The sequence below is a fragment of the Bombina bombina genome, chromosome 4 (assembly GCF_027579735.1).
Source record: "Bombina bombina isolate aBomBom1 chromosome 4, aBomBom1.pri, whole genome shotgun sequence".
NCBI classification, from domain to species: domain Eukaryota; kingdom Metazoa; phylum Chordata; class Amphibia; order Anura; family Bombinatoridae; genus Bombina; species Bombina bombina.
This window is the reverse complement of record NC_069502.1, coordinates 828,854,202-828,864,318: the sequence shown is the minus strand read 5'-3', so window position 1 is coordinate 828,864,318 and position 10,117 is coordinate 828,854,202. Positions and strand designations below refer to the sequence as shown.

At 41.9% G+C, this 10,117-nt stretch overlaps 1 pseudogene; it reads left to right on the top strand.

Moving 5' to 3' along the window:
* Positions 1-1,305: 1,305 nt before the first annotated feature.
* LOC128657155 (zinc finger protein 260-like) overlaps positions 1,306-10,117 on the top strand; it is a 54,360-nt pseudogene continuing 45,548 nt past the window's right edge.

Sequence of the window (10,117 nt, the reverse complement as noted above, 5' to 3'; positions counted from 1 at the left end):
CTTAATTTTCTGAACCAGATGACACAAAAAAAGGTCAAAATAAAGAATGAAAATATATTGCAAAGTTATTTCATTACATAAAACTAAACATTTAAAATAAATAAACTTGATGAGCTTACTGTGTGTGTGTGTATATATATATATATATATATATATAGTTCCCTTTACCTACCATATACAGACCCCTCACTGTATCTTCTATACAGATATATATTATAGAGATGTTCCCTCTGCCTCTCACACACACCCTTCCCAGTACCTTATAGATATACAGTACATATTATCACAGGTTCCCTCTCACTCAAACAGAGCCAACTTCTACAAAACCTTAGTAGAGATGTTCCACCCATGTGTGGGGGTGAAATAGCATTAGACTCGCTATGTAATTTTACATCATAATAGCCCTTTGACTATGCATCACAAACTGCCCCTCCATGTACCTTATATACTATAGAGAGGTTCCCTCTGCACAAGCGCACACAAACTCCCTTCCCCAGTACCTAATATACATATACAATATTCCCTCTACCTAATATGCATTGCACTTCCCTGCAATCTAATATAAAGAACAAAAGACATAGTTTATAGACCTTATATGGAGCTACATATCATGTAGAAAGCTACACATTTATCACACACACAGTATAAACACAGTCACACACTAATACAGTTATAATAAAACAACATTGCACACATATGACACCCATCAGTCTATAGCTAAATTACTGACTTGGTTATTAGGCAGCTGAGAGTCAGCACATCCCAGGAAACAAAGAAGGGAAATTACTATAAGTAAGTCAAAGGAGACAATTGACAGCGTTCCTACCAGCGTGATCTTCAGCAGGAATTAAACGGAAGCAGGAAACCACGAACATACTCCCAGCATGCAGTGCAGCGGAAGCTGTATGCAGCAGCTTCACGTCCAGTAAAAGAGGCGGGGTCCCAACGTTGATACTTTTGTTCAATAATCCTAGTACCTTATCTACAGGTATATAATATTATATAGATATTCCCATTGCCTCACATACAAATACCTCACCAGTGCATTATTTACAGACAAATATTATTATAAAGAGGATCCCTCTGCCTCACACACACAGCCTCCTTCCAGAAGTTCCAATACTTTATCCTCGAGTAGCAGCTAGATCCCTTGCAGCAAAAGGACCGTGAACTCCCAGAAGCCACGTGACTGCAGTGACCTCATCTGTCCTCCTTTTACCGGACTGGATCTAGCTACTACCAGGTAATATATGTGATTTAAGGATATACGCAATGGTTAGTACAGCAACTCGGGAGTGATTTATATGTGATTTAAGGAAGCGTGACAACTAATATTAACCTCCTATAGGTGAGGAGGGGGGCTGTGGGTGCAGAGAGTGGGGTTAAGAGGGTGAACTGTGGGTGCGGAGAGAGAGGGGTTAAGTGGAGGAGGAGGGGTTTATGTGCCAGACAGAGGGGAGCTGAGTACTTGTACAGGCTGAGGCAGGGTGACAGCGGTGCTGTACAGGGGCTGGAGTGTAAGACAGAGAGGGACTGATGTTTGACCCAGAGGGGGCTAATAGTCTGTACAGGGGCTTAGGTGTGGGGCAGAGGAGAACTGTGAACCAGTATAGAATGGGGGGGTTGTGAGAGAGAGGGGGGCTGATAATCTGTATAGGGGCTGGGGTGTGAGGAGGGCTGAACATGGGCTGGAATGTGATACAGAGGGGAGGGCTGAAAGTCTGTATAGCGGCTGGGGGGGGGTGGTGAGACAGGGGTGTGTGTGTATGTGTGAGACAGAGGGGATTGTGTGAGGCAGAGGAGAGTGTGTGAAACAGAGGGGGGGGTGAGACAGGGTGGGGTGAGAGACTGTACAGGTGCTTAGGTGGGAGGCAGAGGGGGACTGAGAACCAATACAGGGACTGGTGTGTATGTGAGAGAGGTATCTGAGTCTCTACAGGAGCTGAGGTGTGAGAGGGACTGAGAGTCGGTGCAGGGGTGTGTGAGACAGGGGACTGAGAGTCTATAAAGGGACTGGGATGTGAGGAGGGCTGAGCATCTGTACAGTGGCTGGAGTGTGAGACAGAGGGGGCTAATATATTTTATAGGTGCTTAGGTGTGAGGCAGAGGTTGACTGAGAACCAATACCAAGACTGGTGTGTGTGTGAGAGAGAGGTCTGTGAGTCTCTACAGGGGCTGGGGTGTGATTGGGGCTGATGGTCCCTACAGGAGCTGAGGTGTGAGATGGAGGGAGGCTGAGAGTCTCTACAGGGGCTTGGGTGTGAGACCGAGGAGGAGCTGAGAATCTATACAGGGGCTGAGTTGTGAGGGTGGCTTAGGGTCTCTACAGGAGCTGGGATGTGAGATGGAGGGAGGCTAAGAGTCTGTACAGGGACTTGGGGGTGAGATAGGGGGGCTGAAAATTTATGAAGGGGCTGAGCTGTTCGGGGTGCTGAGGGTCTGTACAGGGCTGGGGTGTAAGGGGGGGTGATGGGGTGTAAGGGGGGGTGATGGTCTGTACAGGTGCTGGAGTGTGATACAGAGGGGAGGGCTGATATTCTGTACAGGGGCTGGGGTGTGAGACAAAAGAGGCTGAGAATCTATAGAGGAGCTGGAGTATGAGACAGAGGTGGCTGAGAGTCTGCACAGGGACTGGGGTGTGAAACAGAGGGGGTTTAGAACTTTTACAGGGTATGAGGTGTGAAACAGAGGGGGCTGAGAACCAGTACAAGACTGGGCTGTGAGAGAGAGGGACTGAGAGTCTTGTACAGGGTATGAGGTGTAAAACAGAGGGGACTGAGAGTCTGCACAGGGATTATTTACAAGGGCTTAGGTGTGAGGCAGAGGAGGATTTAGAACCAGTACAGGACTGGGGTGTGTGAGAGAGAGGGTCTGAGAATCCGTACAGGGCCTGGGGTGTTAGACAGAGGGGAGCTAAGAGTCTGTACAGGGCTGGGGTGTGAGGGGATCTGTGGGTATGTACAGGGGCTGGGGTGTGAGACAGAGGAGAGCTGAGAACTTGTACAGGGGCTAGGTGTGAGGCAGAGGGGGGCTTTGAACCATTATAGGAGTGCAGTGTGGGAGAGATACAGAGAGAAGAGTTGAGAGTTTGTACAGGGGCTGAGGTGTGAGACAGAGGGGGGCTGAAAGCATGTACAAGGGATGGGGTGTGAGACAGATGGGTTGAGAGTCTGTATAGGGGCTGGGGTGTGAGTCAGAGGGGGCTGAGAGTCTACACAGGGACTGGGGTGTGATACAGAGGGGTTGAGAGTCTGTATAGGGGCTGGAATATAAAACAGAGGGGGCTGAGAACCTATACTGGGATTGAGGTGTGAGAGAGAGCGAGAGGCTAAGAACCTGTACAGGGCTGAGGTGTGAGACAGAGGGGGCAGAGAGACTTCAAAGGGACTGTGGAGTGAATCAGAGGGGGAGGATACAGGGACTGTACAGGCCAGTACAGGAGCTAGGCGGTGAAACAGTGGGGTTCTGAGAGCTTGTACAGGGGCTTAGGTGTGAGACAGAGGGGGGCTGAGAACCAGTACAGGACTGGGGTGTGAGAGAGGGGTCTAAATCTGTACAGGGACTGATGTGTGAGAAAGGAGGGGGCTGATATTCTGTACAGGAGCTAGGCTGTGATGGGGCTTAGATTCTGTACAGGGACTGGGGTGTGAGACAGAGAGGGGCTGAGAGTCTGTATAGGGACTACAGTGTGAGGGGGCTGATACAATGAGCAAGCTGTATTTGAGGGTGTGAGGACTTGATGAAGTACAGTCTGTGTGTTAGGGTGATGGGTACAAGTCTGACCTGTTTATAATAATTGTATATTTATTACTTGTATATGTGATGGGGTCACGGGAAGTCAGTCTGCATGGTTGCCCAAAACAGGATGTGACATAACTGGGAAAAAGTTTGTAAAAAAATGTTTCTTTTTGCTATTAGATATTATTATCATTATTACTGTTGCTATAATTCACCATTTATGACTATCTTAATGAATTTAAGAGGTGAAAAGTAAAGGGTGACATGAAGCCATTTAACTTAATATGAAGAGGAAACCACATCCCAGAGTAATGGAAAAAAATATAATAAAATGAAGCACAAGCACAGCTGTTCAGAGGGTAGTAGGTATATTATGGACCAGTCTTACAGCACATGTAGTAGGGCAAATACTTACTTGGTGCACAGTATTTGTTGTGTCCTCAGTTTAGGATTCTCACATAATTTGTAATTTTATCCTATGATCAAGGTAATATGTGGGTTATATGATTTGGGGCAGATTCCGGTGTGAGCATAAACAGCAGATGAAGAACTAAGGTGCAGCAGGACAGAGCTAGCAGTTTGGGATAATCCCATAAATTACAGGATGCCTGGTAACCAGGGAGCTGTGGCACTTAGTGTTTTAATTCTGCTTCCTGATTTATCAGATAACATTGCATATTCCTGTGTACAGTCACCTTATTTTGCTTCTAATGAACTTAAAGGGACACTAAAGTCAAAATTAAACATTCATGATTCAGATAGAGCATTAGTTTTTAAACACCTTAGCAATTTACTTTGATTAACAAAATGTGCACCGTCTTTTTATATTTACACTTTCTGAGTCACCATCTCCTTCTGAGCATGTGCAAGAAGTCACAAAATATATGTATATGCTTTTGTGATTGGCTGATGGCTCTCACATGGTATGGGGGGAGTGGAAATAGATATAGCTTTGACATTTGTCAGAAAAAAAATCTACCACTCATTTGAAATTCAGACTAAGTGCTATTGCATTGTCTTGTTATCATGCAAATTTACTGGCCCTTTAAAGGGACATGAAACCCAACTTTTTTCTTTCATTATTTAGAAAGAGCAAGCAATTATAAACAACTTTCCAATTTACGTCTATTAGCTAATTTGCTTCATTTTCTTGATATAATTTGTTGAAAAGCATATCTAAATAGGCTCACTAGCTGCTGATTGGTGGCTGCACATAGATGCCTCGTGTGATTCGCTCACACATGTGCATTGCAATTTCTTTAACAAAGGATATCTAAAGAATAAAGCAAATTAGATAATAAAAGTAAATTGGAATGTTGTTTAAAATTAGATTCTCTATTTGAATCATGAAATTAAACATTTGTGTTTCATGTCCCTTTAATATTAAATAAATGTGTCGTCCCATAATGTCAAACATGCTATATAAAGATTGTTAAATTTTATCACTTTATGTTATCTGCGGCATATGCAGCTAGTCACATGTGTACTATTAGATTGCTCATAAGTGAAATAAACATGTTTAATATCACATAATCATCTCTTTACCATAATATAAATACAGGAAGATTTCGGATTATTTCTGATCTCTCACACTGCCGTCTTTCTTTCTTCTCGCAGGTGTCACATTTATAGCATCTGACTCAGTCACTGACAAAGAACAAGATGAACACATGCAGGAAGCTGATGGCAGAGCAGTTCCTGAGTCAGGCCCTGGGCATCATCTGCCTGCTGACCGGAGAGGTAAGAGCTGCTGGGTAATGTCATGTGACACTGGTACTATTTACTGTGCTGCTTCTGATACACCGGACCTATCTTACTAACTCTAGCTTCAGCTCACCCAGACCATCTCACTTAACCTCACTGATCGACCATCTCCTAACCCTAACTTTATCTCACCCAGACCGTCTCACTAACCCTAACTTTATCTCACCCAGACCGTCTCACTAACCCTAACTTTATCTCACCCAGACCGTCTCACTAACCCTAACTTTATCTCACCCAGACCGTCTCACTAACCCTAACTTTATCTCACCCAGACCGTCTCACTAACCCTAACTTTATCTCACCCAGACCGTCTCACTAACCCTAACTTTATCTCACCCAGACCGTCTCACTAACCCTAACTTTATCTCACCCAGACCGTCTCACTAACCCTAACTTTATCTCACCCAGACCTTCTCACTAACCCTAACTTTATCTCACCCAGACCGTCTCACTAACCCTAACTTTATCTCACCCAGACCGTCTCACTAACCCTAACTTTATCTCACCCAGACCGTCTCACTAACCCTAACTTTATCTCACCCAGACCGTCTCACTAACCCTAACTTTATCTCACCCAGACCGTCTCACTAACCCTAACTTTATCTCACCCAGACCGTCTCACTAACCCTAACTTTATCTCACCCAGACCTTCTCACTAACCCTAACTTTATCTCACCCAGACCTTCTCACTAACCCTAACTTTATCTCACCCAGACCTTCTCACTAACCCCAACTTCATCTCATCAAGACCAACCATCTCCTAACCCTAACTTCATCTCATCGAGACCAACCATCTCCTAACCCTAACTTCATCTCACCCAGACCATCTCACTAACCCCAACTTCATCTCACCCAGACCGACCGTCTCCTAACCCTAACTTCAGCTCACCCGACCATCTTACTTAACCTCACAGAGACCATCTGACTAACCCCAACTTCAGTTCACCCAGACCATCTCACTAACCTTAACTTCATTTTTTTTTTTTATTTATCAGTTTTTCAGCATTACATAAAAAGGCAACACAAATCAAACCAACAAAAAAAGAAAATGATAAATTGTGGAGGCGCAGCTCCTAGTCATATTGTAACTTCCATGGAGACACAGCTCCACATCAAAAAGGAAATAGAGATACAATAATCTACTCTACTGCATAGCCATTATCTTAACTTGTGTCACTTTTTCTATGTGCTGAGATTCAACTTTAGCTTCCCTTCAAGCAACCTTCTCTTATCTTAATTTTTGGACATAGCTAAACAGTGCGTTACCTTATTCTGTGTTACAATTTTAAGCTTTTCCTAACTAAACATCAATATAAACCTAAATTAAGGAGTTACAGCTCCAATTCACAATATCACATTCTTGAAGACGCAGCTCCACATAAAAAAAAATACAAAGCCAACCTTGATTAGCTCTCCTAGAAAACTATTGTCATAGATTACATTGCTTTTTCGTCAACTAAAATTAATCCTCATATTACCATTTTCTTTGGAACTTGCGGCATGCCTTAAAAATAAATCAAAACCAAAGAAAACATAATATATCTATAGCAATACATAGAAAAGTAGTGTGTATCAACCTATCCTACTTGGGCCCTAAGTCAGATACAATGTAAGTCATTATATATTTATTAATACAATCCAAACGTAGGATACAAAGTTAAGAAAAAAATTAACATGCGTTTGGTTTAACAAAAAAAAAAAAAAAAAAAAAAAAGGGGGGGGGGTAAGCAAAAAACACAAAACATAAAAATAAAATAGAATCCCTACCCCCCTGTCTCCCCTAACATTGACCCCAGATTATGTCACGCTACTCCAGAACATGAGTTAGCTTACTGATTTTATAACTATTAGTATATTTCTCTATATAGAGAGATCCATGATGCAGGGAATTCATCTAATAACACCAATTCGGCAAAACTATTAGAACTCAAAAAAGAATTCGATATACGTTTTTGAATTTGGTGAGGGTAAGTTTTAATTATAGGGAGCCATCCTACTAAAAAAAAAAATATTTTTTGTTCCCCTAACAATTGTGTGTGGAATGATTCAAAAATGATTTGATTCTGTATTTCTCTAATAAAAAGTGAGAAACTAGGAGCTGTTCTACTCTTCCAGGCTTTCAATATTAGATGTCTGGACAACGTGATTACTGTATTCAGTATATTTCTATAAGGATTTTGATTATCTATTTGGGCTTCAAGAAATATAATCTCTTCAAGCCCAATAGAGACATCAACCCCATAGTTTTTATTAAACCAGTAGGTGACCTTGTTCCAAAATTGGAAGATCTTTGGGCAAAGACCAAACATATGTAGAATGTCTGCATTTAAATATGAACAGTGTGGGCATAGAAATGATTGTGCTAAAAACATTCTTTTCAATCTAGCGGGGTAAAATAATAATTGTTCAGTAATTTCATGTGAGATTCTTTCCAATTGATTGAAACCCTGCATTTACCTAATACAGAGAAACTTGTCTTAATCCTCTCATGGTTCATACCCGGGAAATAAGGTGTCCATGTATTACATATTTTATCTAAAAAAAATTTGGCTCTGTTTAGCCAGCATAATGTTATATATCAAAGATATAGATGTAGTTCCCCCAACAGATTTTTGAATACATGTTCGAATATCTGACCATGAACCACTACTATCAGGTACCCAATCCTTACTATTAATAAAATGACGTATTTGCAAATAGGCAAACAGACTGTTTCTCGGGAGATCAAATTGCTTTATAAGAGTATCAAATCTTACTATCTGACCCGTATCCAGTGAAAATTGGTGTAAATATTTCAGGCCCTTCTCTTCCCATGTCTTAAATATTTTCTTGGTATTTCCAGGGGCAAATTCTGCATTGCCTATTATGGGTAAATATTCAGAAAAGGTATGGTTTATCCCAATCAAGGCGCAGAATTTGCGCCAGGCTATCACTATATTATTAATGGTAATTAGGCTGGCAACATTACCAGGAATTTTACTCAGTGGATTATGTAAGATAGTTTTTAAAGAGAAGGGATAGATAATATGACTTTCAATATCATTTGAGGAAAACCAATTAGATTCTGCTAGCCAGTCAATTGCAATTTTGACTAAGGCTGCCAGATTGTAGAAATTAATATTGGGTAAGGCAAGACCAGCTGTATTACGTTTTTGAGTTAGCTTATCAATAGAAATACGTGACACTAACCTTAACTTTAGTTCAGCCAGACCATAACACTAACTTAAAGGTACGTTCTACTTGAAAATTGCTATTGTTTAAAAATATTCACCAGTTTTGCATAATCATCACTGTTATACAAATATCCTTTTTTCTTTATTATTACCTGTATCTAAGCCTCTGCAGACTGCCACTTATCTCAGTGCTTTTTACAAACTTGCGGTTTCACAACTAGTGCTGGTTCCTGCATAACTCCATAGGAGTGAGCACAATGTTATCTATATGGCACGCATGGAGTAGCACTAAAAGCTAATAAAAAGCACTGAGATAAGAGGTGACCTGCAGGGGCTTAGACACAGGCAGAGATTCAGAGTTTTAGTGGTTATAAAGTATATTACATTGTTAGTTATGCAAAGATGGGGAATTGGTAGTAAAGGCATTATCTATCTATCTTTTTAAATAGTGAAAAAAAATCAAGTAGACTGTCCATTTAAGCTCACTCATCTGCACAACCCTCCTATACAAATCCTCTTCCAGCAAAAAAAAAAAATATATACTAATCCTAGCATCCAAGACCCCTCCCACCATAAAGAAAAAGCCCACTCATACAAAGCCCTACTACATGACCTCTGTTGCAAAAACTCACCCCAGACCATAAAGGCCCCTCTGCATGACCCTAACTACAAAAATGCTTAAAACCCAAGGGACCCCAGCACCAATGGAACCTTCTATCAACCAAGGGCTCAACATTCTGCCCCCCCCCCCCATCACACCCTCTCAAATGTTCCAGCAATGTTGATGTTCTTGGGCTCATGTCCTCAGTCTTTAGCCGCTTTTATCCATATAGGCCACACAGAATTATCCACTATATTTTATTTATGTTTTGTGATGATCGAGAGAAGTAAACAAGAGCTTGTTAGTCCCGGCAAATGGAGTCTGATGATCTTTCTCATACATATTATAGGAATACACCATTGTGAAGAAGAGGCTCTCCCACAGCAGCATACAACAGCTGAGCGGAGAGGTGAGTAATGCTGGGGAATGTGACAATATACACAGTGACTCCCTTTACTGACCCATCTGACCCTGTGTGTATTTCCTGCCTTCTGTCAGTGTCTCTGTATGGTCTCAGTAACATTATCCTTACTCTGTCAGTAAAAGTGTCTGGCAGAACCAGTCCCTGTGTCAGTGCTGAATGAGTTGTGTGTGTTTCAGGTGCCTATAAAGTGTGATGATGTTGCTGTGTATTTCTCTATGGAGGAGTGGGAGTATATAGAGGGACACAAGGAGCTTTACAAGGACGTCATGATGGAGACTCACCAAGCACTAAGGACTATGGAGATCCCAGGAAATGAGAGCTCAGGTAACGCTGTGTAGTAATAAATATCTCACTCAGGAAATGCACAAACACTGCTGACGTGAGTGACACAGAGCAAATCTACAGTGAATCTATCAC